The 26917-nt window shown below is 39.9% G+C and overlaps 1 protein-coding gene and 1 long non-coding RNA gene across 3 annotated transcripts in view; one reads left to right on the top strand and one right to left on the bottom strand.

The window, feature by feature from the left end:
• Positions 1-26917, bottom strand: part of WWOX (WW domain containing oxidoreductase) — a 483980-nt gene that overhangs the window by 88695 nt on the left and 368368 nt on the right. The gene's annotated exons all lie outside the window — the stretch shown is intronic.
• Positions 4663-26917, top strand: part of LOC146766439 (uncharacterized) — a 79182-nt gene continuing 56927 nt past the window's right edge. Inside the window, exon 1 of the long non-coding RNA XR_014957759.1 lies at positions 4663-26066. This is a non-coding gene — a long non-coding RNA (uncharacterized LOC146766439). The remainder of the gene's footprint in view (positions 26067-26917) is intronic.

The following is a 26917-nucleotide window of genomic DNA, read 5'->3' as shown; positions in this document are numbered from 1 at the left end:
AGTAATTTAAACCTCAGTATCACCTAGTTAACTTAATTAAGGTTCTCTATTTTTCATTGTAAAGAATTAATTCAGTTCAAGAAAGTGTAATTTGGAGTATATACACGGGACATACAAAAGTAAATCCTAATAGCAATTTAAAGAGAAGAAAAAATAGGACAGACATTTAGTATGAAACACATTCCTGGCAATTAAAATCAGAATGTGCTTTTCTATTTACCTGCTTGAGACTAATGGATTCAGCTAAGATACATTTCACATTAATATCACATTGTATTTTCTAAACATAGCGTAGCTGTTAACATATTTATAGGTTAGGAGTAGTAAAGACCTGTACTTGGATGTAACATTTAAAAGAAATATTTGTCAGAATACCAAGAAAAGCTATTCAAACAAATTAAGCCTAAATGCTAAAAAGAGCCAGTGACAAATCCAGAAGTGCACGAATGGCACTTTAAATTCCACAATATCAGCGTAAACTGATGTAAACCTACGCACCCAGGGAAAGGAAAGGTGAGAAAATAGCAGGAAAAACAACTAACAGAAAGGTGTAAAAAAGATTATGTGTGTGGGAAAGTTTTATCTGACACCTCTCAGATGCTTTTCCTCTTAGCACACCTTTTCTCTCTTCTCCTTGTGAATTCCACCAACTCATACTATGTAGAATTGATGAGCAGTTTAATTTGGCATATTCAATTCTAGGAGTCTTAAAAAAAATCCTAAATTGTTCACTATGCTATAAACATTTATCAATCTGACATGGCAAGGCTGGGGCCCCATTATTATCCTTTTGTGACCTGCACAGCTGGTCCAAAAAACAGTTGTCTCCAATTATGCCCACAGATAATGGTGGGTAAATTCAGCTGTGCAGTATTAGCTCAACCTAAATATGATCCCATTTGACTAATTTCCTAATTCTTAGCAGGGTGCTTAAAGAACCTATTATCATGCAGACTCAAGGAACACAGAAGTCTGGTTATTTGCATCTGTTCTGTGAAAGGCATTTATCAAGTGTGCCACTAATTTGTTACCTACACATCCCAATCACAGGCACTCTGCTGAAAATAATTGCATCTGGAATTTGTTTTAACTTTTAATGCTGCATAAATGGGTGTTTGTTTCCAACCAATATATCTTATAATTAAACAGCTTGAAATAGGAAAGGTTGAAATTGGGTCAAAAAAGATATATTCCTTCATGAAATCATGTGTGTATTCATTAACCCAGCTGGAATGCTGTTATTGGCACAGTTGCTGCTACTTGACTGAACTGTGATCATAAAGGTTGTTAAATGGGTTAAAAATAAGGCAGCAGGAAAATGGAAATCACTTGCAAATACAACCTTGCTTTTTTATGGAAAAAAAGCAAATTGTGCACATGGTTTGTATGCTGTGGAGAACAATCTGACGTGCATTACACCATTTGGGTTTTTTGAAATCTGATTAATCTTCTCAGTAGCCTAATATAAACTCCTAGAGCTGCAGGCATATTGATATTTGGATTTTCTTCCTAAATTTGCTTCTCTCTAATCTTCTTCCCAAGCACATCTGTTACTAAATCAATCTTCAGTGTTTCTCTCTGCAAACTTCACATGTCTATTTGGACTTTCTTTGACTTTCTCATGCCTCCCACTGAGTTTTCTCTCTTGTATAACATGCTGGTGCATAGCAGCCCTCATCCCATGTCCTCTGCAGGGTCTAAAACAAATTGAGACTCCATTTTCAAGAGCTTTCCCAGATATCATTCTGGTTTTAGCCAGAAACCTGTATGTAGATGTACTTCACTTCCTTTCATGCTGCCATACTTCTCCTTCCCACTCAATACATTTCCTACATTTCTCAACCAGCCAAACTTCTTTGACTCCTTTCCTCTGTCATTATTTCAGGAACTTTCCATGTTCAAGCACTTAATTATACTCCTATTTTATGAGCTGCCTGAATTTTCATGCCTGACACACTTGTAATGCTCTGCATTGCCCTGTTTGTGCTAAGGTGACATGAACATACCCATGTTAAAGGCTTACCCTTTTTAACTAAGGGTAGTTGTTTCCTAGAAAAGTGATATTTTTTCCAAAGTGGATCAAATTTCAGATTTTAAGGAATAGAATCTTCTGCAATTACAAACAGAGAAACGACAAACAAAAGCTCTGAAGGCACTGTAGAGACAGAGGAAGTGGCAATAGGAGGGCAAGAACAAGCATACATCAAAATATTTATAAAGGACAACCACAAGAAACCTGGCTGAAAGTGATGGGAAACAGTGGAATTCATAAAAGAAGCTATATATTCAAAAAGGGAACCTAAATCAAATGGTCTGTGACCAGATCTTCAAAAATAATCAATAGTGGTGTGGAAAGCAGTGCAGAGATGCTGCACAGGCATTTTGTAATGCACAGACACGCACTATCTAAAATGAAGGTGATTCATTTTGGCAAGGTTCTACCTTCTTCAAATATCACAAGTCTTAAGAGAGAAAAGTTCCAGTTGGAGGAGCTTTGAGGTGGTAGTAGACACTCCAAATGATTTTTAAAAAGAGAGAGAGATGGAAAGAGAGAAATCCTAAAACAAAACAACAACAACAAAAAAAAAACAGATGAGATTCAGTGTCTGGATATGAAGGTAGAGCTATCAAAGACTGACCCATGCCTGCTCACACCAGGGGAGATGGGTGATAGGTGTGACCAGCCATAAATGCAGCAGCCTAGCAAGGGAGCTGGGAGGCAATGACATTTTCACATAAGCTCCTTTATCACCCCACACACATCAGTCTGGGCTACTCCTTGGCTTCTTTAGTCCTGCCTATTACCCTAATCCTTCAAATCTCCAACCTCTTTCTTTTCTCCCTGGCCAATGATTCTTAACCTTTTCTACACTGTAAATAACCAAAACTTAACTGCTTGACCCCCAGCTTTACAGTCTCCAGCCTGAGTCTTGTAACTTGATCACTGAAGCAGACTTCACCCCTGCCTTCCTGATGGAGCAGTAGGCTTCACCTCATTCCTGTGCAGGGAGAGCTTGTAATCAGATATAACCCAATCTGCTTATTACCTTAAAAATTCTCTAATAAATAAATGAATGCCCTTTCAGTGCAGTTTGGCAAACCTACTGACTCGGGCGTCCTGTTTAGGGCAGAGCTGTAATAAAAGCACACTCAAGGAAAACTTCCATGCTCCTTCAGACATTCCCTTGCACATGGCCACATCCCTCATTGGTTTCCATCCTGACCTGGCATGGAGATTAATTTTGCTTTGGTGATGATTTAGCCTTTGATCCCCTATTGAGCCCCAGGACAAACTGATAGTTGTGAGGTTGCTACTGGGATACTAATGTTTTGCTATTAGGAGATTGACTGACATCCCATCCTCATCTCACATAAATCCTGTTCTCAATATTGATAATAGCTTTCAATTCCTGCTGGCGTGAGCAGGATAACCAGGAAATGAAGGACATAACCAGCCCCTGAAGTGATCCTACCCCTTGGAAAAAAAAATAAAATTGATGAATGACAAAATGCAAATACTGTATTGCATCAGAGACAATTATCAGTGTAACCTAGAAAATGTATATATATCTCCAGTATGCATGAGGAAAATGCATTTTCCAGTTAGGTGGTATTTGTCTGATTTTAGCAGTAATATTGTATTCTACCAATTATTTGCCTGCCAGTGAACAGGACAAAGAAAAGGTAAAATCTAAGATGCTAGTAGTGAACAGGAGTGCTGGATGGCAAGAGGTATTGTGACCACACAATTATGGGTGTCACAGGGGTGTAACAAGATCTTGGGTGGAATGACTGCCAATAAAACAGAAGGGAACTGGCCACCACAGAAATTCTGCAGTGACCTTGTCCTGCTGGGCACCGTGAGCAAAATAGGGCACCCAGAGCCAGAGACTGCCTAAACCAGGGTGTTTGTACAGCAGCTCACAGCAGCTTTCCCTGGGAATGCTACAGTGCTCATAATACAAAGCATGATTCCCATAGCACAGCTGCCACTGAGGCTGGACATAAATGGGATGAAGCATATCAGTACTAAGTGCAAGCTTTGAAGAATTTGTTTAGGTTAAATTCCACAGATTTTAGGATGGTGATAATAATGGTCATTATGGACCAAGCATTTTCCAGAGAAAGTGCCTTGAAATTGAAAACACACTAAACTAATGCTTAGTGAGAGCAGTTGGTAAAGTGTTACTTCTGTGAATTACAGTTGTCTTCTTTCTTCTCTGATAATTTGCGACAATTGCATCCTAATGCTGTTTCATTGATTTCTACTCCAGCTCCCATGCTGGGTTTAGTCAGGGTGACAATACACAGACATTAACCTGCTATGGGGACACCTACTACAAACATTTTCTTCATAGAAAAATCCTATGGAATTTAAAAGGAGTGGACTTTAACACAGTTCTGCAGACACTCCTGTAGAGACCCATAGGACTGACTCAGAAGTCACATCAGCAATGTAAGTTACTGTTCTCTTAAGCTTTCAAGGGAATTCTGATACATTCATCTAAAAAGATAACACAGAGCATTTCTTGATATGTGGGAGCTGTTACTTTACAAAATGATCTGCTTCTGTTCTGCATATCTGCTGCTGCTGATAAGACCTTTACCATCAACCTACCAGGCCAGAGACAAGAACAGCTAACAGCTAAGTGTGTTAATCTGAATTAACACACTTTGACTGAATGGCTGCTCTGATGAAGCTAAGAACCATTCTTCTCTGCAGGGAACTTCATTTGGAGAGTGGGAAATTCCCAGGCACCAAACAATGACACAAGGGGTTTGAAGAGAGATGCAGGAAAGCTCCCAGAGGCCAGTGAAGATGTGGGAGATGAAAGAGGAACCTTCTGAAGTGGGAGAAGAGCACAATGCACCTTGAAAGGAAGGGTTACAGAACAATCCCAGTCAGGGCATCAGCTGGTTTCAATGGCCAGTAAAACTGGTGGGGGCTCCCAGGTTCAGATGGCAAGTAGTGAGTGACAGAAGGACCCTGGCACAGCTGACCTTAGCCCTAACATTTAAAAAATGCTTGAATTATGAGAAAAATAAAGGAAATAAGCACAGAATTCACTTTTTTCTACATCTGTGTATTGCACCATTAAAAATAAACAGCAACTGCATCTTAGAGCCCTCTGCCAAGCTTATGTTATTTATATGTTGTAGTAACAGAGATAAACTACAAAAGAAAAATTGTCAAACCATAGAAAAAATAAAGACCAGTGGGAGAGAGGAAGTACCGGAACTTCCAGCAGTGCTTCTAACATTTTGGGTAAATATTTGTGAAGTTCAGTCCCCTCATGGACAAAACCATAGAAACAACCAGAGTTTCTATAAGAAGTTTCAGAATCAATGTTTGTGCAGAAAACTTCCATGTCATCATGGGCCTGTTCTCTGGTAGGCCCTCAGACACTTCTCCTTCCCAGCATTGGTATGGACAATTCCCACCAAAATATTTGTACAGCTTCAAGATGTGCATTCCCAGACCCCTAAACTTAGACTGGTGCCCAGCCCTTCCCCTTTATGCTGATGTCACAGCCATTACCAGGGAAGTGGGGTGAGAAAAAGGCATTCCTGTTGGAGAAACATTTATTTTCTTTCATAGCCTGTCCAGCTGGGTTGGCCACCACAATACATTCTGCATTTCTCCACTAGTCAAGCATGGTGGCTTAATATTAATAGCACAGGATCTAAAGTCTACATTTGTCCTTGTGAATGACAAATTCCTGGGCCCTAGGACACCAAAATAGGCAAGACATATGGAAATCTCATGCACAGGAAGATCAACATTTATATTAGTATGCATTTGTCTACAGATTTTCTATAGCTACTCTGTCCTTTTTCCTCAGCAATGACATATAAATACATCATAAAACAGTGAAGCATCATGAGGGAAAATAAGTCTCTAAGACCAATGACCTTTCCTGGAAGCTCAATGGCAAACTATCTGGAACAAGAAAAATCAACAATCTGACTGAAATGACTGAATTATGCAGACACAAGGGAAAGATTCTGAAAAAAGCAGGTACAAACCCAGAGTGAGGTTTTCACAGATGTTACCTTACTAGGGTTCCCACTATATTTGACAGGATAAGCCGGAAGAGAGCCTATTTTTGGATCTTGGGCTAAGCTGTTAGAAGCTATTTTTAATTCTACAGTAATGATCAGTACTTTCATTTCCCCCAGCAAACCAACAAAAAACCCCAGAAGATAGAGTCATAAAATAGGGAATAGCAGGCTGCAGGGAAAAAGCCAAGGAGTTAGCTATAAGCTGCTAATTGTGCAAACAGAGAACAATGCACACATTAAAGGGAAAAAAAAAAAAAAGTAAATTTTTAAAATCAATTTGAAGTGATTGTGGATGGCACCAAAAATAGCCGACCGTAACAGAGCAGGTACAAACTCCTACACTTGTACAGGGTTTACATTTTGCACAAGTGAAGCACTCAGCACTCCATATGCATGCCACGCTCAGATGTATGCAAACTAGACAGCTCTCAATTTATCCATAACTGTGCATTCCTACTGTGTCTAATTAGAGTTACACTGAGGCACCATTGCAGAGATACTGGGTTCTTGTCCCCCACCCCACAAAACACAGCCCCTGCCACACGTAAACAACACAAGAGTCACCCCTCCAATTTTTGTTGTCCTTCAGTCCACATGAGAGATAAGCAGATTACTGGTTCTCTACAACATTTCCCTTTGCTGGGCTCTGCTGTTTTAAAGCTCTTTGGTTGCTTTCCTTAACTGGCAAATTCCACTTCTGAGATTCAGGCTGTGGATTCAGAAAGCACACCTTGAGAACCTGGTCACAGGATTAGCTGTGCCATTTGCATAACTGTAAACTTAATGTCGCACTTCCAGAGCTTGTATCCTCTAAATTGCACTTACTGATGAAATACAAAATCCTCTAAAAGGGTTTTCCAACCTAAACCAATTTGTAAAGTTGTTTTTCTTTTTTTTTATCTAAAACATTAAAGAAATTAAAGTGATCGGCATATAATTAGATTAATTATTCATATCTTCCAACTTGCTTTAATTCTAATATATAAAAAAAGATTAAATATTCACTCAAAGGATTAAGAAAAAAGTCAAGCAGCAGCAATACATTTACATTACCTTACTGTGCAAATTATAAAACTAATTAGGCTAAAGTTTCACAAAAATGAATTGGATCTTCATTCACACGCTGACACAACTTTACATATTCAAAATTGACACCCACATTATTTTCTCATGTTTCTAGTACAACTCAGCCTCCTGGCTCTGCAACTGCCATTGTGCTAGAACAGCTCTGCTTTTGTTCTAACTGGTGAAAATTAAATCTTGACCTAAATTTATAAAAAGCTAAAAATGTTTCAGTCAACTGCACGAAAAGTCCAACAGAGCCTCATTATAAATCTTACACTGGTGTTGTTGAAATAGTCTGAAATAATTCTTTATGAGAATCTAAAGATTGTTTTGGCTGCTTTTTTTGATGCATCTTTCTGATCTAGATTTCTTTATTCTGAAAGTGCATGTAATTTCCAGGATGCTGCACACTATTTTCTCCTCATCTGAAATCATGGGGATGTTCATTAAAAGTCTGAGGCTGTGTACTATAAACAACTCTACCCCTCTTCTTTCAAAATTGTTCTTTTTGAATAAAAAGAGATTTCAAAGTACAATGAGAACCAGAAGAAAGGATTTTCCTAGACTGCATTTTTGCTGAGATAATGCTGTAGGGCAGCTTCTAGGATGTAATGAGTATCCTTAAATATCACTAACACTCTCTGTGGTCAGATATTCCTGTTCTGGGCAGAAAAAAAAAAAGAATAATAATAAAAATATTTCCATTGGCTCATTCACGACTGAAAAAAACCTCAACAACAACTCCTATCTTGAAGATAATGTCTGTTTTGATCATGTGGGCAAAGAAACAAATTGTTCTAGTTTCTTAAGGTTGTTACTCACCCTTATCTAAGACACAATGAAACCCGTTGCTTTTAACAGTTTTCCAAAGAATTGCCTTACCTATTTTTAGCCAAGTAAGCTATCTAACACTTCAAAAGCTGATGGTGCTGTACTTTTTCATTACAACAAGGCCTGTAGGAAGTTAAGCAAATCACCTTTAGAAAATCCTAAATAGGATATTCACTGGAGGTGTCCGGTGATACCGAAGACAAAAGCCAAATTTTTCAAAACTAAAATCTGTAAAATAGAAGTTAGAAACATTCCCTGGACTTAAACCTTGTTGTTTCATGCTTTCAAACAGCTGCTCCTGTTAAGGTCTGCAGGGCAGGGTAGCTGCTTTTCAGGAGCTGAAAAAGGAGGGGGCTCTGGGCTGGGAGAGTTCTGCTCCCACACTTTGGTTTTGTGGGACATTTTCTGGCTGTTGGCTCCAAGTGTGACCCCACTGCAAAGCTCAGAGCTGCAGCCAGGCTGGCACAGGCGCCAAGGGCATGCCAGCAAAAACAGGCAGGCTCTTCCAAAACCCTGCTCTCCACAGCTCCATTCCATGCATCATGCAATTAACTCCTTGATGGGGTTAGGAAGCAATATTTTGTTCCAAATGATGGAAAGATCTTTACATGATCAGGCAGCAATCATCTTGGATGGGCTTTAATAGTTCATTTCAACATGGAGTGCCCTGCTATTAGGCATCTGGAAGTTCTGATGATAATAGGAAAGATAATTAGGCTGGTTCACTGACAGCAGAAGGAGCACTTGCCCTGCCATGAAGACAGCGAAAAGTTTGAAGAAATAAGAAAAACTGGAAGGTAAATTCACTAGAATAAGCAGTTGGTACTTTAGAGCATAATTATCAGAAAGAAAACACGTTGTTTAGCATACTTTATGTTAATGGAGGGCTAGCGTGGCCCACTGTGCATAATTTAGCTGAACAATTGATAAGAAATTTTAATACATATATATATATATGATTACAGCTACAGAAAAAAAAAAAAAAGACAAAACACAAGAGGGATCATAATAGGCACACATGAACTCTGAAGGCCTAATTACATCACGGGGGAGGGTAAGCAGTTACTGCTGAATCAAGCAGAAAATTGGGGTAATTTGTAAACAGGTAGAGCTGTTATCCAGGTGCACCAGCATGTGTGTGGGGGCTGGCGGTGGGGCAGCACTTCCATCTGCACTGCAGAGCCAGCAGCACAGCTGAGAGCTCCCCTCACCCCAGGAGGGACAGAGAAAGGGCCAAAGAGCCACCCCAGCCTCCCGCTGCACCCCTGCCCAAGCTCCAGCCAGCAGCTGGATAACACGGTGGAGCGGGATGATTGTGGGAAAAGAAATGCTGTCTGTGGGTGAAAACTGTGCTGGTGTGTGTGAAGCTCAGAGATAAAGCTCCCTGACTTGGTGTTCTGCCATCAGTACACTCCCTACTCCACCAGTGGGGAAATATTTCAGATGTGGCTCCCTGACAGCAGAAGGAACCAGGCACAGGTAAGATGCTGCCAGCAGGGACTGGTGAGGGCATGGAGAAGACAGAATTCCTGGAGAAGATAGGATTTCTTTAGGAGGCCACTTATGGGATGGAGAAAGGGAAATCAAGCTGCTGGGACTTCCCAGCCAGAAGGATGATGAAGGTACATATTGCATGGATGGATGGATGGATGGATGGATGGATGGATGATGGACGGATGGGTGGATGGATGGATGGTGGATGGATGGATGGATGGATGGATGGATGGATGGATGGATGGATGGATGGATGGTAGAAGCTGTCTTGCGTTAAGTCTTACACAAAGAAGTTTGAAACTGTCTTTAGACAAAAACACTTACTGGAACATGATATTTAAACAATTGTCTATTGCTCTCTTTTGGGGTGGGGTGGCAGAGAAGTTAAAACATCTCCTGGAGCCTTCAAAATAGGAGTTTGAGTCTCACTCTGACCTCCACCAACAAAGGCAGCTGGCAGGTGCCACTCAGAGAAGCATTGCACCTGGAGGCTAACCTGCAGCAGGACACTTTCACTGCGCAGACAAACCCCTAACCCTGATGCATTAAAAATGTGGGACATAAAAAACACTTTGGAAATGCTTGCATCTCCGAGCAAGCACTCACACATGCAGATTTTGCCTCCTGCAGGTTTCAGCAGAAGCTCATGGAATAGCTCCTGACAGTGCTGCATGTGAGATATTCTTCCTGTTTTTGGAGAGGACCTTTCCAGCTGTAGCACTGTGGTAGATTCCCGGCAGATTTTGCTAAAAAAGGCAAGAGTGTGCAAACCTGCCATGCATGCACTGCAATCCTGGCAAGCCCAGGGTGTGTTTCTTCCCCATAAGATTCACTCACTCATCTTACCAACAAAATGCAAAGCAAAACCAAAATGGGCCTTTATCTTTAGAAAGAGTCAGGCCTCTCAGAGTCCCCTGGAGCAGGGACAGCACTGCCAACACCCCCCTGCAGGACTCCTCTGTGGCTTTTGGCTATGGAAGGATCCCAGGAAGCATCACTTGGATGATCCCAGGCTGTGCTTACGGAGCTGGGCCTGAGGGAAGCACTCTAAGGTGTGTGAGCCCTTTGAGTTCATGGATATTTCTGTTGCATCTTTGCTCTACTATGTGTTTTTGGGTCTCCAGCATGACCAGCCCGAGCCACCAAATCCCATCTGAAGCTTGCAGTGGTACTTAAGGATGAGGAATGGACCTTGCAAACTGCAGAAAGCCAGGACTGTTTTCTAATGATTTTTTCTTACATTAAACCTCCCTCCATCTGTGCCGCCTTGTGCCAGACTAACCAGTAATTATCAGGAAATCCCTTCACTTTTAATCTACATCAGTATGAAGGCAATCTCAGAGCAGCCCACGGTGACTGGAAGCTATTATTTTCATAGGAAATAATAGTGACTGGAAGTGATAACTCACGGTGCTGAGTGTGTGTGTCATCATCAGATAACATGCAAGGCTGTACATCCCACCACACCGCCCTGCTGCAGGGCCACGATGGCTTTTGTTAAAGGGGAGCGACTGAACCAGGCAGGGGAGGCTGTGGGGGCTGTACCCAACGTGGAACTTCCATTCATTATTTATGGTCATAAAAATTTGGGGTCTTGAAATTGGCAGCATGAGAAGGTCTTTTAATTTGAGCTATAATTCTCTTTTGTACTTTCAGTCATTGACTATGTTTCAGATAAACATTCATTCAGGAGGCCAAGATTACGGTGTGGAAAAAAAAATCATAACAACCCAAGGATATTTAGCTCTCCTCCCACAAATTCTTCCTGGAAATATTCTTGCAAAATCCTCTGCCCACTTGAACAGTATGCTTATGATTAACTGCAGATGAGCCCAGCAGCTTGCATATGTAGTTAATTTGCTCTAAATTTCCATGCTGTATTATAACACTAATGATCACTAATAATAGACAAACCCACAGTTTATTGAGTAAGTAATTCGAGACATGATGATTTTTATCGTGTGAATAGGATCAGGCTGACCAATTTAAACTGGGCAGAAAAAGATAAATAACGTGTAAATCAATCACACCACCAGCACGCTCTGTTTCTTCACAAAATTATATGGATTGATTGGTGGAAAGAAGGCCTTGCTACTTACTACTGCTAGGATAAGGAGTCAATAAACTTCCCTGCTCAGGAGCAAAAGGTCAGATGTGGAAGGAAGTTTATGCCTAAAGTGCAGAAGTGATTTTTGTCACCTGACTGCACGGGCTGAGATGAACTTGCATTTTGTCCCGATGGGCGAGGCACGCCTTTAAGGAATAATGAAGACAGATAACATATCTTGCAGCCAATAAAAAAGGAAACCATGCTAAACACAGACAAAACCATGTCAGAAACAGTCATGCTTCGGCCTGTGGTCAAAGCTATCTTCTCAAATCATGTAAACAAGATTGCCATCACGAGCTGTCTGAGACAGCTACTCTGGAACTAAAATAGATGCTTCTGTTTGCTTTTCTGCCATTGGAATTTTCAGTTTTGATTGAAGCATTTATTTTTAACTTCAGAAAACACTGAAAGTTCATTAATTAAAAAGCCTATCTAGCACATTTGTAATTAATTGCTGTAAAGAATAGTTAAAAATAGAAAAACCTTAACTACATTTAGCAACTTCAGGAATGATTAGTGCACTGAAATGATGATAACTCGCCTGTGGCAGTGGGACTTGCAAGGTACTTTGAGAATTTTGAATGAAGATTTGTTTAACATAAAGAATATAAGGAATTTTTAGAGAACAAAGGGAAGCAGAGTAAGAAATTTCTTGGATTAATCTTTCTTTGGACTTGGCCTCAGACAGGGACTCCAGCAGAAGGCAGCTGTACATTCACTCCTCCAGAGCCTGCTAATAATGCTCAGAGGTATAGACAGAGCAGAAAGTTTTAATATAATGTCTCCACAGTCCTCTTCTGGGAATAATAGTTAGCATGTGAATTGAACTTGCACCCAGTTATCTCATGACTGCAGCTTACTCTCAATCACAAGACAAAAATACTACAAAATATACTGTGGGGAACAATTCTTGATTGTTTCCAGGGCATGGATTAAGTGTAGCCAAATGACTCTTTAACTCAGAGACTTTCATGGCCAGCAGGCCAGTCAGATTCTTCATGTTTAAATAGAAAACCTGGAAGTGGATTACAATATATTCCACTTTCTTACACATTTTTACCACACTGTTTTCAAAACTCTTTTTCTTTTTTTCATCTAAATGCTACTGATTCCCTGTATGCAAATGTAGTGTCATGTCCTGGAATGATTCTGTATTGATAAGTCTAGCACATCAGAATCCATTAAATCTTGGAATAAAAACAGCCCAGCTTTGTCTATTGTGCTTCTCAGGAAAATGTTTTGCTAAATTGAAAATTCCCTTCATTGAAGCAATGAGATGCTTTCTCAGAAAGGAACACTAAAGAGAAGATGAACACTGAGCAAAAAGGAAAGAATAAAAAAGAGGCTCCAGGATGATTTAGTGTGTGGTGTTCCTGCCCATGGTCTTTAAGGTCCTTTCCAATCCAAACAATTCTGTGATGATTCCATGTTCAAACAAGACAGTTTGAGACTTCTACTTCATTACCTGTCTTTAGGCAAAATCACTTCTAGCACCTTCAGGAGAGCCTGACCCAGCTAACTCCCAGCTTTAACAAAGTATTAAATACTGAAAGCGCTGTATGAAAATGGCCAGTTTGGGTTCCACACTGATTTTTCTCTGGAAGCCCAGACTGGATAGAAAGAGAACAGCTTTGTGCAGCCTCTGCTGCACTAGAGGAAAGGAAAGGGAGCAGGACAGCCTGTGCTGAAAGCCCAGCTGATGTTCCCAAGCAGAAAAAGGCTGGAATCAAACAAGGATTCCCCTTGGCAGCAGAGGAGGGCAGGCTCATTGCTTCAGTCCTGATTGCACACCAAAGGAAAAAAACCTCATCATTTCAGTGCACAAATAAAGTATGAGATGTAGCAAAGAGAATCAGACTGGATCCACTAGCAGCCAGCCCAAAGTGACCAAATGCTGCAGCCAAGTCCTGCTTAAAACAGGAGAATTTGAACATTAGACTGTGGATTGGACCACGCCTCTGTTGAAATGTGAGATATGTGAGCAGTGCTCCCCTCACCCTGCTTGCTCTAGAGGTGGCTGCACTCCCACCTCTCCCTCTGCCTAATCCATCTGCAGGGTTTCTCCTGATGGGCAGCCAGGCTTGAAGCAGCCACTTGTATCTTAAAGTGTAATTCTCCATTCACACAATTTGAGAAACACTTCGCACCTTGTAAACTTTTAGATGGCACTGCTGAGCCAAAATGGACTCGATATTTTTAAGGACTCATGGACCAAGTGTGCCTGAAGTATGAATGAATCATCTGCATTCAAGCCATAGTACTGGCTGTGAAATATCTACTGACTCAGTGCACTGTCAGCAGAATACACTTAAGCATATCCTTATTTTCTTAATTATTTAACAGATTTTAAACATTAACTTAAAATGAAAAATACTAGGATAAAAAAAGAATTTCTAATCCAGAGTAAACTCACGTCTTATTAAAAATAATTAATTGATCCCCTGGTAATTCACAGGATGCATGCTGTGTTTCTGATATCTCTTTTCTATCTGTAAACATAGATACGGATAATTAGTCTGACTTGCTAGAGCCCATGTTTTCCTTGGCCAGGTCAGAATGGGATCACCTAAAGCCATGGGATATATCCATACTGATGTGCAAGTTCAGTCTCAACAGGGCAAGTGAGCTGCCCTAGCTGTCCCCTGAGCAGACCCTGTGGATCTCACAAAGCCCTTCCATATCCTTCCCCAACAGGGTCCCAGCCTGTTCCCTGGATTCACCTGGGCTCCACGCTGCCAAACCCTCCTGAGGAACCCATGGAATTATCTCTGGTGCCTGGGGCTGGTCTCAGAAAGGTCCTCACAGCTCATTTACATCATGTCCAGGGCACCCTCCTGCCTCAGTTGTGCTGACCCCACTGCTTGGGAGGCTCCAAAGAAATACAAACCTCAGCCCAAGCCTGGAAACAGGAAACTCAGGGGAAAACAAAAGCAGGGAAAGGGCATGGTTTGCTTGGGCTCAAACACCAAATAACATCCAAGAGTAAAGCACCCTTCAGAAGCAATGCTCAAGCAACAGGATTTCCCAGACTGCAGGCAAACAATTCGCCCCAAAACATCTCTGAAGTGCAGCCTTTCCCTCAGATGTCAGGCTGCTCTTCTCCCTGATTCCAATATTTCTTCCATTTAAACACTTTTAATAGAACCTGGTTTATTTTTGCTAGCCTAGAAATTCAAACAGAACTTCAAAGGGGTTTTTTTGTTTGTTCTTATTTCTTGTTTTCCCTCCAGCTGCAATAGAAGATCTTGCAGGTGTAGTGTTCATCTCTCTGTCCTCCACAGATACAAATGAGAACAACTTCCAGGGGCTTTGGTTACTCTGCTGGTCATCGTATGGGGAAGAAGAAACCCTCATCAGTCTCTCAGAGGGGTTGTCTGTCCTATATCCACTGAAGTAAAGGGGCGCAATAATTTTATTTTAGCATGAAAATAAGATCACTGGGAGCCCACACTGACCAAGCCACAAGTTAGCACAGAAACTTCTAAGAATGAAAGTCGCAAAATAATGACAATGTTGTACAAGCAGTGGTTCAAGACCTGCAAAATACCTCTTGGGCTGGGTGAAGTTTCAGAGAGAGACAATAGATTTCATTTCTGTATAACGATTCTTTGTGATACTCATTTGGAGAGTCAAGGTATAAGTCTTCCGAGACTCTCAGCTCTACAAGTGTCTGTGGAAACAGTTTTTCATTCCTCATCCCTTTAGCACAGTTCACCCTTTCTTTGCAGATATTTATTTGGCTTGGGTAAAAGCTGTAGCTAAAAAAATATAAAGGAAAAAAAGTTGTTTTTAAAAACAAAACAGCATTTTAAAATTGGTTTTTAAATTAGTCATTCTCAAAATCTTAATGAATTTGAGCTTGGCTTGTCCATGTTAAAACTCCAGGACCTACGTCCAGGGACTTAATACTTGCAATATCATTTTAAAGCTGCTAAATAATCCCTTTATGGCAGGTAACAGAGCACTGTTGGGCTTGGAAAATGGAATTAAAATTAACTGGATTTTTAGCAATGTGAAGATGTTAGAATTAAGAGTTGTGAAGGCAGTTAAGTACATTAGTAGGAGGGATAATTAAAAATTACCTTCCCAAAAGAGGAAATCCCATCTATTACACATTCGTCAAAATTTTGGATTGGACAAGTGAGATCACAACCTGATTCCAGTTCTTTTTATATTTCTGCAGCACTTTGTGGGGTGCCCTGCGCCAGAATCTTAGATGATGTGTCAGAATGTAAGTTATACAACACTAAACACATTTTTCAACTGGATGTTTTAATACCTAATCTGAATTTATTGTGGTGGGTGGAAGCACAGAGACTGCTAAAGAGGAGCCAACACCTCTGAAATGGCAGATCCTGCAATGCATTTGCTATCTCATGCTCATTAGCTTTCCTTGCTATTCAGTGAGCAGAGCACACCAGGAGAAAGTGGCAGGTTTCATGCTTTCTAGAATTAAGCTCACATCATTTCAGCAGCCACTGGCACCTCCTTGGGCACTGACAACCAGAGTGGGACGTGGCTGAGCTGAATTTCCCACCAGGAGCTCTTGGCTTTGTGCAGAGGAGCAGCAGCAGGAAGGTGCAGAGGCCTCTGCAAGCAGATCTTCAGTGCTACAAGAAGGAACCACAGCAGTCGGAACCAAGTCTCTGCAATCAGTTATTCTCAATGTGAATGTGCACTGTCATGAAACTTTCCAAACCCCTTTGATAGGAGGCACTCAAAACAAGAAGCTTGAGAACAATGATGGGGAAGGGAACCAAGTGGGGATTCAGGAGGGCTGAACCTGTTCCATTTCCAGCTCTTTCTCTGTTTCATCTACAACTTAGTTTTCCTATGCCTCGTCTGAGTGCTCTTTAAAGTGAAGATAACAATATTCAAGTCCCTTGTTCAAGTTATTTGAGGTTTATAGGGAAGATCATTACCAGAAGGCTGGGCATTGTCTTGCCAGCTGTGCTATTGCCTTTGCTTGCAGCTGGTTCTTCTGGAAAACAGACCATGCACCCTCAAATTCATAAGGAAATATTGGTCTTACACTGAAAGACTAGCTCGATCTTTCATGTGGAACCAAAATAACAGAACATTGCAAAACTCTGCTACCAGAAAAAAAAAAAAAAAAATCATTATTATTATGTTGGTATGGCAAGAGAAGATAATCTGATCAATTTGTATCAGAAATACCAACACCTATTTCCTGTTTCTTATTTCAATATATTAATTTTCCTAACCTCAGCACTGTTGCATAGAGTCTGCTTTCAGCCTTTCCAATCAGAGCTTCATCTAAACGAAGCTGTCACTGTGGGAATTACGAAGTTCCTGTTTCCTTCCAGCCTGGATCATGCCATTCATTCCTCGCTGCTCCTCTCTATGTGCATCAAAAAATGTGTCAAACACATCCCCTAACACAAGAACATGTGATCCATCTCTCAATGGGAGGGGACCCTGGAGAGGTAATACAGCACACACCTATTTACAACTCCACTGTGGGGATCTGTGAGGTTTGTTCTCAGTGATCTTAATGGGGACAGCTTGGGAATAATCCTCATGCAGGATCTGGAATGTGAATCCCACTACACATGACATGGGAACGACTGGCAAGAGGTCAAATAAGTTTGGGGCCCACTTAGAAATGCTGGGGAGGGTTGGTTTAGCACCTGCTCAGTAGTACGATGATATGCAGAAGGTACAGGTTGGCTCATGTTGATGGTGGAGTTTCCACAGTCACTGAAATTCAATTTAATTAGTATATCATATCTTCCACCCTCAGCATTCTCTAAACTTAAAAAATTACATAAGTGCTGCAAAAGATCTACTGAGTGAGGAATGTCCTTGTTGCCTGTGGGTTAATGAACCAAAACCAGGCTGCAGCCAGGAGTGGAAAATCCCCTACCAAGCAGCTGAGATGCTCAGAGCAGCTTCCCCCCAGGACTGAGCAGGGAGGAGCAGGGCTTGGGTCTGGACTTCTTCAGAGAGCTGCTGGGGCACGTGGTAGGGAATAATGGCTGGCACTCACTCAGCTCCTTTGTGGTGGGGCCTGTAGAGGCATCTTAACCTGTCACAGCTAATGGGTTTTGCTACAGATGCCAAGGCATAACATGGTGAAAGCATTTGAAGAAAGAAGCATAAAAATATCTAAAGCATTGATAGTCTCAGGGGCAATTTAAAAAAAAAAATTCCTTTTCTCCTATTTCTTTTTCTTTGTTTGATTGGTTTTGAAAAGCTCTACAGACACTGGAGGAGAGTGAAGATAATGAAGAAGTAATGAAATAATTGAGGGGGAAAAAAATTGTACAAGTTTTTTTAAGTAATACAAAATCATTACGAAGTCCTGGCTAGACATGCATTTTTAAACAATGGCTGTAATAACGGAAAATTAGGCTCCATGATTTATTCATAGGCTCCTGGTTAACACTGTTCCCCATTGCAGGTGGTTCACTTTATAAATAGCATCTTTAGGTGAGATGTTATTGTTTTGGCTATGCAGTATGAAAACTGCCTGTTCTTGTGAATTAGAGATCGTTTGTCTGCATTCTGTAACCACATCTGAAGACACAGATTTCACTGCAGAAATGGGGGAATTGCTTCTCTTTGGAAAGGTAGAGAGAAACCTCGAGCAATAAATATTGTACTTTCAACTCTAAAACTGCAGTTGCCTGTTTGATATAGAAATCATAAAAATTTAAAGGAAGAAAACAGTATTTGATGAGTCTACAATCTTTATACTTAAAGGATATTCAGAAGACCTATAAATCCTCAGTGGAATTAATAACTGAGACTCTTGAAAGCTCTAAAAGGAAATATTAAATATGCAAAATCTTGGTGAAAAGCATAATTAAGGCCATAAATGCCTAAAGGTTTAAAGGGCAGGCTACGTCTCTCAAAGATTTTCCAGTATAACATTTATGGAAGTGTAACACAATACATTTTTAAGCAGCATTCTATATCACCTTTCTTTTGCACCAATTTTTATCTTTTCCTTTCAGTGTTAATAAGTATATTTTAGAATACAATTTCCAAGACCTCCAGAATTAAATGGTTAAAAATTTCACTCCTCCAACTTCTCAAAGGTAATCGTGTCTTCTGTGCAGAGCAAGTGGCATTTACTTACAGGCCTGAGGTTTTCCCTTATCTTTTACCATTAATTTTTTTCCCTGCTTTATAATATTCTCAGGTTGGCTCCTCTCCAATTTTAAGCACAGCCTTCAGTTAAGGAGGAGGAAGCCTCCAGCCCTGACACAAAAGTCCAAATACCCACAACTGTGTTGGTCCAGCTGTCAGTGGAAGGAAATATTTCCTCTTTGGTTCCTGGTATTGGAACATTTCCCATGAGTCCTATATGAGACCTATCTATGTGTGTATATAAGTCCCTTGAGCTCTCCTGAACACTTTCCCTTGAAACAAAGAGAGAAATACATCATGTTGCCTACTGAAGGATCAAGGACACTGTTTTCAACAGTTCTGAATACTTGTACTTCATTTAAATATTTTAAAGACAATAGGTGCTTGGTATCTTTGACTATCAAGTGTTTTCCAGGATATGCTCACTTGATAAAAATATGGAACTTCAAGTGGAAAGGAAAAGAATCAGGGTTTGGGTTGTTTTGGGGTTTGTTCGTTGCCATCATTTCTAGATAGAAAATATTTCCATTTTGTACCAAGTGGCTTGCAGAAAAATAACCATTCATTATGGCACAGCCTATACACAGTTTCTCCTCTCCAAACTGGCACTTTTTCTTGATGCTAACCCCACCCTGTGTATTTGGAACACCTTCCCTCTTGGCAGGGATTTCTGTTTGCTTTTACATCTAAGCATTTCTGCTCACAGCAGGTCATGCAGTAATGGAAGTTAATATCACACAATTTTGATAACCATCCTGCTTTTTCTTCCTCAGTTCAACTGTGACAGGAATTTAGCAGCTAAAACAGAAAAAAAAAAAGAAATCCAGGTAGATTTAAAGATTAGTTTTGTATCATTTGAAAGAAGTTATTCCAAGCCTCTCTTAGGCAGTTTCATTGCTTTGTAACTCAAGAGGCTGACAGAGGCAAGTGAAGTGGAATAGAGATATTCACATGACAGAACTCCAGCAAGGCAGAACAGGGCCCTTCCAATTCTGTAAAGTCCAAAGCTGAGATATTTCTCCTGATATGATTACTCACTCATTAAACCAGCCCATGCTTTTTTCCAGAGTCCTGGGACTGATGCAGTTGGAGACTTTGGTCCAAAAGCATTTTTAGTCTTCCAGTCCTTTTATATTGCTGTAATACCTATTTTTCACTGGACACCAAATTTTAGGACTATGTGAGAAGAAATAGGGCCATCCCAGCTCAAAGATAGTTACAGACATTGCTTCCACAAGTATCTAGATTGCTCATAGTCTAAGTTTTATAAATGATAAATTTTAGCATAGAAGAACAAAGATAAAACAAAAAGTATCAGTGATGAGGCTGATGCTTTAAGCTGTGTCCTTCCAGAATAATTTCGTTGTGAGCATCACTAGGAAGCCTGCACTCTGTCAAGGCAGAACACATGATATATTGCTTGATAAAGGCTTTGTAAGAATGTCAGTCTTTTAACTTTGTTATCATAAATACTCAGCTCTTTGTTATCATAAATACTCAGCTATGTATGTAAATGTTATATATAAATGGCAACCAAACTCTTAGAATTAATTTAGCCATGTAGGAACAGATGCCTAAGTGATACAGAAGTGTATAGCTCTGACTGGATTAGGATTAAAATAGAAAATAATGGTACTGGATACCATCAGAAGATCAGGAGAGCTCTCCCCTATGACCTTCCTAAGGAGGGGAGGAATTTTATGTTGCCACTGGGGGATATTTCATTCTACACAATAGTTACGAGTCCCTGGATCACTGGACTCTCACAACTATTTAATGCCAACAGGAGCCTGATTATCAGGTTGTTATTTTTCTTTGCACAGCTGCTGTTCTCCACATTTTACACGTTTATCCATGAAGTAGTGAAATGGGACTCCCTGGACAACTTTTGAAGAACTGGGCTGTAAGCTTGTTTGCTGCTTCACAACAACTGCTGTTTGGGCATTAGCTCCCAAAGTTTCTTCCAGCTGTTTCCAAGCTTCAGTTTGCTCTTGGTCTGGTTCAGAGCATGACTTAAAATGCTCCCCTTTAATAGATGGCTGTAATTCACCCACGTGACCAGTGTACATCATCCAGCTCCAGCACAGCTGACAGATAAGGCACACAGATATAGGAGGCCACCCTGGGCCTCAGGTTTAGAGCATCTATGGGAAACATGGTATTTCTGACACTCCTTTAAAAGGGAAAAGAAATATGTGAAAGATTAGGGATTTTCTGACACCCTTTAAAATGAAATAAAAAGGCAGTGAAGCATCTGAGCTGCCTCAAACATGGCTCTGAAGGCTGCAAGGGGATGAAACATGGGATATCTCCCAGCAAAGTAAACACAATGGCATGTCAGATGAGCTGGTGAGAATGTGATATATCACACTACTTTTTTTTTTCATATTTAGTCTTTTTACAAAGGAGCCATCATAGACCATGCAGTAGGTATTTCTGACCAGGTATTCTTAACAAAAACCACTGAACTGTCAGCTCAACTACACTGCCTACAGCAAAGCATGTCAGACGAGAATGATGCATGGCACACTCTTCCTTGTACAAAAATGAAACCTAAATCAGAAACATTTACCAAAAATTCAACCACTATAAACCAGGATATAAACTGTTAACTTACCATTTTATCCTATTCTCATTTTTCTGAGAGACACAACTGAAAAAGTAAAAATAATCCTGACCAGATTCAAAGATGAGGTGATAATTACATCCCTCCTACACAAAATCCAGCTAAATAGAATGTCTTTAAGAAAAGAAAAAATATATACACTTCCACTTCAACCCATAGGGCTGCTGTGTGATGTTACTGCAATTATTACAGAAGCTGGAGGAGCGAGTGTCACCATTCCTGGCACATGGAGCCTCGTGGGGGTCATGGATGTGCCTGTGCCACACTCTCCATGAGCTCTGGTGGAAGGCAGTGAAGGGCCAAATGCAGAAAATTCATTTCTCACCTGCACCCTTTTCTATCAATGCAAAAGCCACTCAAATCCCATTTCAGAACCAGCCCCAGTTGAGTTCCTCTCATTCTCTACCCATTTAAAAAGCCTGACCTCCCAAGTTCTTTCCTGGTGCAAAGAATGTAATTAATAAGCTGCTCAATCCATCATATTGACCTGCATTATTTTAAATTAAAGTTAATGGCAGCAATGAGAAAAGGATTAGAAGGTTAAAATATATGTACTGAATATCTCTGTACCACTTCTTTTTGGTCGTATAGATAAAGATTACATGAAAATACAGCTTTGCCATGACCAAATCATCACAAGGTACATACATCATGAAGGTCAAATGCTTTTTTCTGTGCCAAACGTCTGGTGCCTGGTACTAACAGATCTCAAAGGTCTGCAACAGTGTTGTCATCCTTTAAACAGCTACCAAGCCAATCATATCTCTAATTTTTTAAAAAATAATATCTATTTTTCCCCTCGGGACACTCAGGATAAAGAAGTGGATCTCTGTCATCAGGTAGGAACATTCTGCTGTAGGTAGGAAAAGAGTCCATACAAACCATAACTTAGTGCCCAGCTTACAAAATTACTCATTCTGTTCAATGTGGAAAAGATTGCTGATAGCACATAAACAAAAAGTACAAGACAAAACCAAAACTAAAAGTGACAGGCAGCAAATATGTGACGTACTTTCCCTCTTTAGGGAGCACTGATATAAGAGAAAAGAGGCTTCGGAGAAATGCTTTTATTTCACTGTTGTAGAGTAATATATTCTTGTGTACAAATAATAGATAAATCCATTGTAGGAGTAACTAACACAGTGAGCCATCATAGGGCAATTGCAAGGATTACTGAGGAAGCTGCTGAAAATCTCTCATGCTGGACATGGCCCAATGATGCACAAACCCAACAAATGATTTCCCAGACAGAAATACACCTTTGCCAGCCTGGGACCCCAAATGCCAAGAGCACCACATCAGGTGATGGCTGCATCCCCAAAGACCCCTGCAGAACTCACTCTAAATGACTGAAAAGCATTTCAGGTGCCATCTGACAAAAGAATGACAAGGGAGGGCAAAAACCCTACAGCCACTCCTCAGTTCAGCCTTTCATTTGCTTAACCCAAGGAACCAAATGAAAAATATACAACAAGCAACCTGCAAACAGCTCCCCATCTATTATATAACTGAAATCATAAGAAATGAGCTTGTTGAAATAACAAATGAACTTGCAATTGCTTTGCTTCACATAACTCCCATATGTTTTTAGACATGTCTTGAAAGACAACTTTTTGAGATTAATAAATGCCATGTGATACACACAGTTCTTATCCACTGAGGACTGGGCCCAATCACAGCTAAAAGCTTTTGCCACTTAGAATATGAATGGAGAAGATCATGGCACAAATGGAAAAAATACATGTTTAGGGTTATGAGAATATGCAAATGTGCTGCCTGCTCTCCATAATGTCCTTGCCATGCTCATAGCTTTGAATTTCTCAGAGGGGATGAAGTTTTACAGAGTAGAGGGCAAAGGGGGAAGGCAGCTGAAATCTCTTCCAAGGGAAAGGCAATGATATTCCATATCTTCTCTTCCTGACTTTGATAAAGTAGGATATACTAATTGTTTCATTCCCTGTTTCATAATACAGCTTATTACTGAAACCTCACAAACTGATGTTTGGGTACTGGAAAAGGACTTCCTAGAAAGTTGTTCCCCTGAGCTGTGGGGAATGTGAATTTCCTTTCAGCATGAGGAAGATTTGCATTTTGTGTTCCAGACAATCACTTTTTGCTCATTAAGTGATCCAAGGATGACTGCTCCAACGTGTGTGACCCAGTTGCAGCACCAGATGTAGCACGTGTGCTCATCACTCAGCATGGAGGCTTGCACAGGTCCTCTCCAGTTTTCCTTGTCATTACTGAACTGCATGGGTGTTACAGCTTTCTATGTGCTGCTTCTTTTTGTTAAAATACTCTGAAAATGATCTTCACATTCTGCATGCAGTCCATCAGTAATCACTGGAGGAGGGTTAGGGAGTGGCCTGCAATGCAGCACAGTCTGGGGTACGGACCACACCCTTAGAAAAAAACAGCCTTTGGTGTAGGGAAGCACAGGTTATGAAAAAGATGAGAGGGAAATGACAGCTAAATGAATAGCATCTTTGGCAGATTTGTTTTTACTTAAATTTTTATGATCTTCAAAAAACACTTTTTGAAAGAGACAGTTTGTCTAAGATACTATTTTACTGCCAAGTCATCAGTGGCTGCTGCAACAGAGCAGAAAGAGGAGCAGATGATACCAGATATACCCTACAGAAACTAGAAAACACAAAAGATTAAATTCTATATTAGAATTATTTTACACACTGTATTTTTAGTATAAATAACAAAATTAATTCTAAATTATGTGTTTTGGTTTATGACCACTAAATTCAATACTTCTCTGCAAGTCTACCTTCCTATCCAAGTGCTTAAAAAACCCTGAGCCTCTTCTGTACTCTTCATCAAGTATTACTTGTACCTCATACCATAAATATGAATTTTTCAATCAAGAGTACTGGAGTAAAAGAACTGACTGCAGAAAATAATGACCACATCCAAACCATCTGTTAGGGAAAAAAAAAAAAAGAATGACTCAAACCAAAATAATGAGAACAAGAACAGGCTACAACTAAAAACTTATAACTTATCAATAGCACTTCTCTAAAATCCTAAAAGTAGCAATTTGAGCCCCAGTAATCATATAAAGAAGTAAGCAATCTGTTTTTCTATGTTTAGAGCACAAAAAAAAAAACAAAAAAAAAATTAAAGGTCTAAAAGCAATAAGCTCTGAAAAAACCCCATATCCCTAAAGCATACTTCTGAAAAAGCTTCTTTAAATCTTTTGAAACACATCTACTGAGATCTGTGGAGATCAACATTTTCTCTCTTTTTATTGCATATTTTTTTACAGCGTAAAAGAAGTGAATGAGAGGAAGGCTGCCTGAGATTACAGCAGGAATAGGAGGTGGTGTAGAGGGACTCCCTGCTGGGAAACAACCCCTTGTGGAAAGGACTGAACTCCCAGGTGCTCACTGAGCATGGGAACAAACCAGAGACTATAATTTTAAGGCTGATCCCATGTTATACCCGATTTTTATTTCACAGAGCAAGCTCCAACAATTACAAAACTTGTAACAACCCCTTACTGGTGGGGCTTTGCCAGCACAGATCTGGAAGAGTTTTACAAATGTTATCATGTAAATATTAATAAATATTTAAAGTGAGATTATTTGTTTTGTCAGGGAGCCTTTTTTGAGTTTGGAGTTTTTTGGTTGGTTGGTTTTTGTTTTTTGGGATTGTTTGTTTATTTTTAAGTAGGGAAATAAAGGTGAAAGATGAGATTAAGAAACTCTCTAAATCTCACATGACAAATAAGTGGTCAAGGGAACAAAGAAGAACCTATCTGTAAGCAATGTTGACATCTTTCAAGACATCCTGCAAGTGGTAAATTATCCTTCTGCATATTGGGCATGAACAGAAATTCGGTGATGGAGTGGAAAAAATGGACATTCATTAACAAGTAGCAAATTATCTGATATACAAAAAGGCACTACTGGAAATCACCATGTTCTCCTAACTGTTGAATTCTTCTTTAAAAAATTGCTACCAGTTCTTAAAGAGTTTGCAAATGATCAACTGGAAATTGCATTTTAATTTAATTTGTTTCTGAGATTTGCCACTCTTTCTCCCTTTCTATGGCTTCTCAAAGCTGAAATTCACAATCATTCTGAATTAAATCCCTTTGGGTCTCATCACTGGAATCAAAGGAAAACAAATGTCTGGGGGAGAAAGGTTATTCTGGAAATCAGGTCTGCTGAAAGGAGCTGACATACTGCACAGCAATGCAGCTTGATTGGTTATAGTTGTCATTTTTCTGTATCTTATAAAGGAATACAAAACTATATCTTTGCTATGGCAGCCAAAACAAGACTTCTTAAAAATAAATGGTCTTGAAAACCATTTGGCCAATTTATACGTCAATTAGGTGAGATTCTTACTCACTGTACACTTCCTATTTAACTAGTAAATAGCAGCTAGAATAACTTGGCTGAAGACTGATAACCACCTCCTGAAGGCTGCAGCATCACAACTCCAGCCTTTCTCCACGCTCAAGAAAGGCTTCTCTTTAATGACCTCACTAGTTTTATTTCATAACATCTCTGCATGGCTTTTCTTGATGTATTTTTTCAATTTTTCCCTTCAGAGAGAAGATCACTATTAATTTAAGTGAGCTGAGGAGCAGTTCAGATGGATGGGTTTGGTTACTCTCCAGTGACATCCATGCAGTTTATTACATAAGCAGTTTACTGCAGTGAAGTCATTACACTGCGCCCAGCCCCGGAGCAGCCTCTGCTTCACTCCTCAGCTCTTGTTTAACCACTTCCCTCCAAACAGGTGAGTGTGCTCTCTTGCTGTAGCAAACCTTTACTTTATCAAATATTTCTAGCTGACATTTCCTTTCTTCTTTTTTTCCTTTTTTTTTTCTCCTTTTTTTTTTTCATTTTTGTTAATATACCATAGATGATTACATAAGTGATTTATTACAGGAACCTTACTGTATGAGGGGCAAAACTTGTTTAAAAGAAATCCAACAGCTACAGTATTCCCTTAGGGCAAAATGTACTTCCACTTAATTTCTCTACAGCGTATTACACACCATATAATTGCTTAAAACAGAAGCTACACATACAAATTTTGCTTGGCACCAGATACCTGGCTTCAGAGAGTACACTCAAGTTACATGCTGTGTTTTGCTACAAATCCATTGCACCACCTAAAGTATTTCAAAGAGATCACTAATAAAAATATTTTGAACTACCTAAAATAAATCAGCAAGTAAGCAAACCACAGTATTTTGCTAAAGGTTATATTAAAATAAGCCACAGTGTTCCTGAAAAATATTTTATATGTGCATGGCTTTAGCATTCCTCATACCCTTTTTCCAATGTACTAAATAAAATCATGAGACAAACTTCAGAGATGGAAAATATCTGCTAGAGCATTTAGACCATCCCAGTGCCAGTTCAGGATTTTTTCCTTTATTTTCTAGTGTTTTGTCAAACCGACTTTTAAATACGCTGTATGTTCCAAGTAATGAGATTTTCACTACTTTCCCCTGGGAAATACATTTATATAACAACTTTCTTCCCCAAGGATCCCAAAGTGTTTTATAAAAATATACATACAAATCACTTCCCCACTGGAGTACAATCACTTATGAGGCACAGGGTGGCAGCCAGGAGGGA

Source organism: Lonchura striata, chromosome 11 (assembly GCF_050655825.1).
Source record: "Lonchura striata isolate lonStrDom1 chromosome 11, ASM5065582v1, whole genome shotgun sequence".
Classification (NCBI taxonomy): Eukaryota; Metazoa; Chordata; class Aves; order Passeriformes; family Estrildidae; genus Lonchura; species Lonchura striata.
This window is presented reverse-complemented; position numbering and strand designations above follow the sequence as displayed.